Source organism: Calidris pugnax, unplaced genomic scaffold, assembly GCF_001431845.1.
Source record: "Calidris pugnax isolate Ruff unplaced genomic scaffold, ASM143184v1 scaffold11, whole genome shotgun sequence".
Lineage (NCBI taxonomy): Eukaryota > Metazoa > Chordata > Aves > Charadriiformes > Scolopacidae > Calidris > Calidris pugnax.
This window is the reverse complement of record NW_015090803.1, coordinates 10,228,908-10,236,745: the sequence shown is the minus strand read 5'-3', so window position 1 is coordinate 10,236,745 and position 7,838 is coordinate 10,228,908. Positions and strand designations below refer to the sequence as shown.

Genomic DNA, 7,838 nt, shown 5'->3' with positions numbered 1-7,838 from the left:
GGTGTGTGCGAAGGGGGGGGGATAGCCCTTTAGAGGACACAAAGCCGCTTTTGCCACTGCCCCAGAGAGAGCCGGCCCGGCCCCTGGCACCCGCCGGCTCTGGAGCAGAGAGGCTTAGCCATCCCCCCGGGGCTAGGTGAGACCTTGCTGTTTGTCTGGGGGCTTGCTGGGGCGGTCGGCGGCTGGCAGGCAGGCTCCGCCAAGGAGGGCACAGCAGAGAGGTGCAGGCACGGTTTCTTCTGGAAAGCCGCTTCCCAGTAGGAAACGCTCCTGAAGAAATCGGCCGGTGCTTTTCTTCTTTGGGTTTTTTTTTCCCTTTTTTTTTTTTCTTCATCTTTTTTTTTTTCCTTCATTTTTTTTCCATTTTTTTAATCCTTTTTTTTCTTTTATTTTCTTTTATTTTCTTTTATTTTCTTTTATTTTCTTTTATTTTTTTATTTTTTTTATTCGGTTTGGTCTCCCCCCCACCCCTCCCCTGAAAAAAGAAAAGGAGGGGGGGAAAAAAAAAAGAAAAAAAAAAAAAAAAGCCCTCGCCCCGCAGGGTTTTTCTGGAAACCTTACTAGGAAGAATGTGCCAGGGTCAAGTCTGTACTGATTTTCATGGTGAATAGATTACATGCTTGCATTCATGTTCACTTCCGAAGCGTTTAGTGTCTTCCTTCCCTTACTTACATATTAACCTCAAATACCCTGCGCGGCTTCAGCCAAGCTTTGCTGGAGGTAGTTAACAATGTCGGGTTCCCAGGACGCAGGTTCTCTGTCCTCGCCCCCCTCCAAACCGCCCTCACTCGCCACGCCAGAAACCCCTTTAAATCGCAGACCACGGAGCTAAAGAGTGTTTGCTGATCTCTCAACGCTGCCGCTAAATACTTGGAAAACCAGTGGATGTTGGGCTACCCCGGCTTGACAAATACTCCGAGTTTAATTGCCAGAAGCCTAGTTAAAATTATTTGACATACCGTTAACCCCTAGGAACAAACTTGCCGTACCGAGATGCTTTCCTTTTCGCTGCGTACCGTCGCTGAAGGCTGAGACCCGGGGAGACCTATTTTAAAAACGTGGTTAAACTTTTACTATTGTTGCATGAAAGGGATGATATAGAAAGCGGATTGTGCAGGGCAGAGACTAAAAAGTACTTCTCTGCCAATAAAAATGCACACCCCACGAAATGAGCAGAGCCAAAGAAAACAGAGAAATACGCCAAAGAATACAGCACCTTTTGAGGCACGGACATCCCTAGGCTCTCGGAAAAAATATTTTTTTGCTATTCTGATGCTCGATTTCAGAAAAGAAATATTTGGGTTCCGGCTGGATTTCATCAAAATAGAAAAACAGAAAGGCAAAAGGCTATTGTGGAGTCGGTGCTCTTAGGAAATTAGACGTAGTTCAAGATCCATGCCCCCGTGGACTTTGGAGGCTAATGGAAGGGAAAAGAAAATGTTAGGGAAAGAATATTTGGATTTTCCCCCCTCTTCCTCTGCAGTGCTGTAGAAGTATTTATATATCCGGAGAAAGTTCTCTAGTAAATTCTGGAGATCTTCGGTATTTAAATGTCAACATCGATTTGTTTATTTATTGCTTAGCTTATCGTAACTGACTCAATAACAAATCTAATCATGTTGTGCACAGAGAAAATATTCTCATTATGTATTTTTCCTACATTATAGTTAACCGTTGCGTTTGAATTCAAGCTGTAAATTCAATATTATCAAGTAATTACTTTGTAGTGGAGTAAACTAATTTATTAGCATTAATGTTTATATGCCTTTTTCTTATTTTACAAGGGTTACCGTTCACAAATCAAATGCTCTGGACGTATCCCTGTAATGAACTCTTTATTTTGGTTTGCTGTAAGAACTTCTTATGCTTACTGCATGTCTGCGAGCTGAACTTGAAATTAATTAATTAATCTTCCAGCTTGACATGTTTGCTAGAAAGTGGATGGGAAGAGATTGCATGTCGTCAAAACGCTAGCAGAAGACTGCAGTGTCGTTTAGAGGTTGTAGAAGGGTTTGGGGGTTTTCCCTCTTTTCTTTTTTTTTTTTTTTTAATTTTGGGATGGGGGCTGCAAGGGCTCTGGCTGGCTTTTTCCTTAATGCTATACTTTTAAATGTAATAAAGTGCTATAGCATTTACTCCCCCCCCCCCCAGCTGTTGTGGGGGAAGTGGGATGGGGTTGGGGGGGGTCGGAAGCCCCCTTTTGCTGCCCAGCCAATGTTTATTTTCCCTGTGACCCCCCCTCCCTTCAATTCCGTCGATGCAAAACCTCTCCCCACACCCTTGCACACACGCAGACACCCCTCCCTTCAAACAAAAAGGAATGTATAAGGATTTCAGTGACTTTGAGATAACAAAGGCGCCACCATTGCAGAGCCTCGCCCCGCCCTCTGTGTGTGATGGCAAACAAATTCTTGCACTTGTATTAGGGCTTTTAAGGCTATAATTGAACACGGCGCGTCTAGGAGAACCGAAAACAGTTCTAGACTGACCTGCGGTTTTATAGCACTTTGGCAGTCAACTTCAGCTTGTGGCAGAGCAGACACGACAGAGCTGCCCAAACGCCTAAAATCGCGGGACACCGCCTCCTCGGACTCACTGCAGCCCCCCCTTTCACTCCCCCCCCTTCCTCCTCCTTCTTGCCTTTCAATAAATTTCAAACCTTGGGGCTAGAAATGGGGAGCAGAGCTGGCACAGGTTTGGATGGGGGGCTCCTTCCCGCTCCCCTCGGCAGCCGGGGCCGTGGCGCCGGGCGAGGCTCCGCCGTGCCAGAGGTCGGGGGGGCTGCCTCGGGGAAACAAAGGGAAATTAAGGCAAGAAGAAGGGCGAGAAGGCAACGGCGAAATAGGCGTGTGTGTGTGTGCCTGTGCGTGGGTGTGCGTGTGTCTGGGCATATGTGTGCTTGCACAGCATGCACACGTGCAGCCCCGATGCCTACTTTTTTGAATCGCTCGAACTGTCTTTCCCCCCCCATCCCCACTCCCCCTCCCACCTCCCTCTTTCCCCTCTCCCCAAACCAAGCTGCCTATTTCTTCAAGAGGCTTTGCAACGCATGGGGGACCCCAAAATGCCTCCCGGTTCCGCCTGCAAGGAGGAGGAGAGGGGAGGGTGATGGGGAAGGCTGCGAGGGGTGCAGCTCGTCTGGAAGCACCCAAGGCACAGGCTGTTCTCTGCTTTATTTGCTGTTAAGTGAAACAGAGATAATGTACGCTTAAAGCCCCGGAATGTGTGGGTAATTGCAGGGAGCCTGCTGTTAAGTTGCTGTGTTCAGCACAATTATCAATGTTGATTATTTGGTCTAATGTTGAATTGCTCTTTTAATACAGTAATTGGGACTTCCGCGTTGAGGAAGGGGGAAAATCGAGCCTTTCCCCTCGCTAATCTCACCGAAAACAACATAAACAAAGGCAGGCATTTCGTTTGGAGAAGCAAAAATGCATTCGTTACGCCTTCCCGTGTATTTCGGCCGGATTAGAGAGGGTAAAACCGCTCTGAAATTGGGAGCTCTGCTGCTCGACGGTTTGTTTTTTGGTTGGTTTTTTTTTTTTTTTTTTTTTTTTGCAAAGGACAAGCGTGGCCAAGAGGTGGGGAGACTGTGAGCACATTTACCCATAGCTAAGCTAAACAAAGCGAGGGGAAAAAAAACCCCTACATCTCTTCTTTGGAGGAATATAAACAGAGCTAGGACGCCTCGATAGCCCAGCTTTTATATATACAGATGGCGTGCAAAGGGAACTGTTTAACTTACTACCGCTCGTCTCCAAAAGGTCAAGTTCTATAGTATCTAAATTGTTGTCTTTTTGTACCCTATTTTGCTGGGGAAGAAAAAAAAAAAAATGGAAGCCGACCATTTACCTTGCCAGTAGTATGGGTGCCTGCAATTAACAGGAGAAACGTGTGCTAAAAGGAATTTGCGTCAAAGGGAGCTAATTAAAATATTACACCATTTCTGGCTTCAATCGCTGCTGCTCCTCTCGCATTGGAAGGGTGAGGGGTGTTACGGCTCGAGCAGGAGAAAATATCTCAGGAATTAGGACACTGTTTTGTAAAGTCGCGGGTTGATTACAGTCTACAAAGGCTTATTAGAAAAACGTAATATTAGGGAATTCGCAACGTTGTTGCCAACGAAAAGCGCAACCCCTTCCCACCTTTTCCAAGGAAAATAAGGCCAGAAGGCGATAATTCTTCGCAAAATTTCCCAGGAATGCAGCTTCAGAAAAGCGTGCTTATTGTTTGGATTTTAAATATTTCGGGCTCATAAGTTCTTAACTGGCGTTTCTTCATTTCTGTTTGCCTTTTTGTTCGTTGTGGAAAGGAGCTATACATAGCCGTCTTTTTTCTTTCTTTTTTTTTTTTTTTTTAATTAAATATTTTCCATTTTTTTTGCCTTTTTGTTTGTTGTGGGAAGGGGGTTTTAATAGGCGTTTTTTTTTTTTTTTTTTTTTTTTTTTTTAACTAAATATGTTCCCTAACACTGCAACAGAAGGAAGCGTTGCAATATTTATCTAAGATTTTTCAAATAATGTAAATAATAGGTGATTCTCGTTATCGGCGAGATGGAAACCCCGTGCTGTGTTATGGGACAGACTATTTATCGTCCAAAACTTGAAGCGGTACGGTCGTGATTTTACTAGGAAACTGCAGAATACGTGTAAAAAGAAAGGGTAGACGTAAACAGGACTAAAGTCAAGGTTATTCTGACTCTTTTACGCTGTATTTAATCGCATTACATTATTTCAGAGGCTTGAACATCTGAATAGGCTACGCTCATCTGGGCGTGGAGTATTTTAGATTGATTTTTAGTATTAATTACGGAAATCCTTTCATTTTCTCTCTCACCCTCTCTTGTCTCTTTAAGTCGCCGGGATGAAAAAGCTTCAGGGGGGGGGTTGGCTTTATTTCCTCCTCCCAACCCTCCAGTTCAGTTTGACCAGTAGGATTAAACGGCTAGGGACCTGAAGAGGTCTACCCGTCGTTGGCGACCAACCATGATATTTTGCATCCTTTTTGCGCTGAGCCCAACCGGTGGGCTCTATCTGAAGGCAGACTCTGACTCCCAGAGCCGTATTTTTTGCCTCCTTTTATTTATTTTTTTTTTCCAAAGAGGAAGCTTTTTCCAGACAGATAACTTCTCTTTTTCGACAACGATTTTCTTGCTCTTTCGCAGCCGAATGATTTGCTGTTGTGACCGACTCCCGGCGCCTTCAAAAGCGCGGGGAGTTTCTCATAACGCCGACTCTCCTCGCTCCCCGCTTCTCCAGCCCTGCATGCCCCAGTCTGAACCCCTCTACATTGTGTTCATATTCTCTGCTTATACCTTGCTTATACCTCTGAAAGAGAATAGAGGCAGATTTGGCAATAAAGGGGACACGAGGAGATATTTTCTCAAACGGCCAAGTATATCAGAAATTGATTGACTGGTGATGCTACTATAAATGTCTCCTTTTCTACCCTTGAACGCTCTGCGAGACTTGCCCGACACATGAAAACGCACATCCAGTCATTCCTTTTCCCCTCGTCTACCCAGACGCAGGTGCAAGAGACTTCTTCCCAAAATAGAGTGCGGGAGAGGGGTTTTTAGACCAAGCGATGAGCTTTAAAAGGAGCGCAAAATCAAATTTCCCTGATTATAATCCCCCGATCCAGAAAACCAGGCACTTTCCACCGACTCTCACCCAACCACGCAAAGAACCGGGTCATTAGCGCCTTTCGTAGTGAGGAGGTTCCAGTCCTTTTTCCTGCCGATTTATTTTATGTGGAATTAATCAGAGCGGTTTAGGGAACATCCCCAGCAATCCCTTGACAGCGCGGTGCTGTTTCAAAAGACGCGGTGATCCCTCCGGACGGCCACATCCCAGACAATGTTCCCATGCAAAGTCCACCCGCAGCCCGGAATGCCGCCTTACCCTACACATTAAAAAAAAAAGCCGCCAAAACATTCCCATGTCGCCTTACATTTAAAAGTATTGCTACAACTGATGCCTTGAACTTGACCTTAGATTTGTTAATCCAGGAAATATATTCAGTGAGAGGAAAAAAATCCCACTGCGTTGCCTCTGAACAAATGAGCATTTTTCTGCCTACAAATTCAGGATGCAAACAACACACCAGAGTTATGAGATATATAATGTGCCCTCTAGGTTAAGAGCGCAAAGCTACAGAAAGTGAAATGCCTCAAAGCCGAGACAAGCTCCTCGTAGTTAGACTGTTCCTGTGATGCCAAGATCCACACTGCCGCAGAAATTCGAGTCAAGGTAATCGACTGGGATTCTCAGCTAAATAGAATTTTATAGGATATAAGGTTCTCTCTAATGCACATTGAATTTTAACAGTGATTTATAAAGGTATTTCGATTTTTTTTTTAATTTTATTTTGCCCAACTCGCCAAGAAACACATCGGATTTTACTGTACCACACTGCTAACTTTATAGGAGATCCTTATTCACATATCGTGAAACCCACTGAAGTAAAGAGATTTCTTCATCAAGGATTGTTTCAGGGGGCGGGCACAGGAAGTATCACTATACCGGGGTTGTCAAATCAACGACTTCAAAGCCCCAACTTCATATTTTGATGGACCCTCGGAACTGCATTATAATGAGCGTACCTGCACTCGTGTAACCTTTATAGGGAGCTATTTGTCTGACACGAGCTTAAAATACGCGCTGCAGCGGAGGATGCGGTCCTGTGCCCACCTACAGCTCAGCCGGCTCCAGAAGGACGGGTTCTTGTCTGTTCTCTCATATGTCACGCAAAGATACCCATAAAAATAGCTCTCCCTCTAAGCCTAATATGGCTGCTCTTGCCTATGCCGGGGGGAAACCCCCCTGGCCGTCCCGCGTATTTCCCTTTTCCGACTCTTCAGTAAACGCCGATATTAATATCGCTTCGTACCGAAACCGGGGCGCATCAGCATGAGGGCTCCCCACCGCAGAGCCCGGCGAAATTTGGGCAAAGCCCCCCCGAATGGGACCGGGCGGAGTGTCTGCCTTCCCCCTCCTTTCCCTTTCGGTTTTATTTTCCCATCAAGTGTCCATACCAGCACAGTATTTTCATTTTACAAACCCTCACATGTTTAAAACATAAAACCAACCCCGAGCCGAAGACGAAGCCCACGCAAGATGGCTTCGTATTAAAATCCATCATTTTTTTATGCCTACCCGAGGGCATCTCGAAGGCTAAAACCAGACTTAAAATAGCCTGTTTTTCCATTACTGCTCGCCCAAGCCGACTAGGGAGGCCGATTTATATGACCAGGGATAAATAAAAGCACTTTGCTTTGGTGCGTTCAAATCAAGGCGATTACGACGAAGCTCAGATTAATTTAACCTGGCAGGTTACAACGCCCGGCTGGCATTTTTTTCTCTCGAGATACACACAGCGATGGCGAAAAGCAAGACAGGTTAAACGCCCTTCCCCTGCTTTCTCCCACATAGAAAGAAAGCCCGGCTCTTGAACGATTTAAATAACTCCAGAGGCGAACACGCAAGAATAAAAACACCCGGGAATAAAAACAGAGCCGCTTTTCCACGCAGCCTGCCCCAAACTCCGCAAAACAACCCGGCGCAGCACAAAGCCAAGCAACCAGCAGCTCCATCTGACCCCAGCTTCTCCTGGCCCATTTTTTCCTGCCAAAAAGCCTTCTTCTCTTTCCACCTATGCTAGGCTGGGAAGCAGCAGCTCCGGGAAAGGTGGAGCCAGCACCCAAGTTAGGAGAAGCAGCCTTACTTTCCCGATGGGGCTTTATCTAGCACCAGCCCAAGAAGCCTTCTTCACCCAGGTCCCCGCAGCAGAAGCGGCTCCTCGGCCTCGCACACCGTGGGAGAAAGGGAGCGGGGTGG

The 7,838-nt window shown here is 45.9% G+C and overlaps 2 protein-coding genes across 2 annotated transcripts in view; both read right to left on the bottom strand.

Annotated features, from left to right (window-relative positions):
* The window catches only part of HOXA10 (homeobox A10), a 25,960-nt gene that overhangs the window by 17,505 nt on the left and 617 nt on the right, over positions 1 to 7,838 (bottom strand). The gene's annotated exons all lie outside the window — the stretch shown is intronic.
* The window catches only part of HOXA11 (homeobox A11), a 12,205-nt gene that overhangs the window by 3,779 nt on the left and 588 nt on the right, over positions 1 to 7,838 (bottom strand). The window lies entirely within an intron of this gene.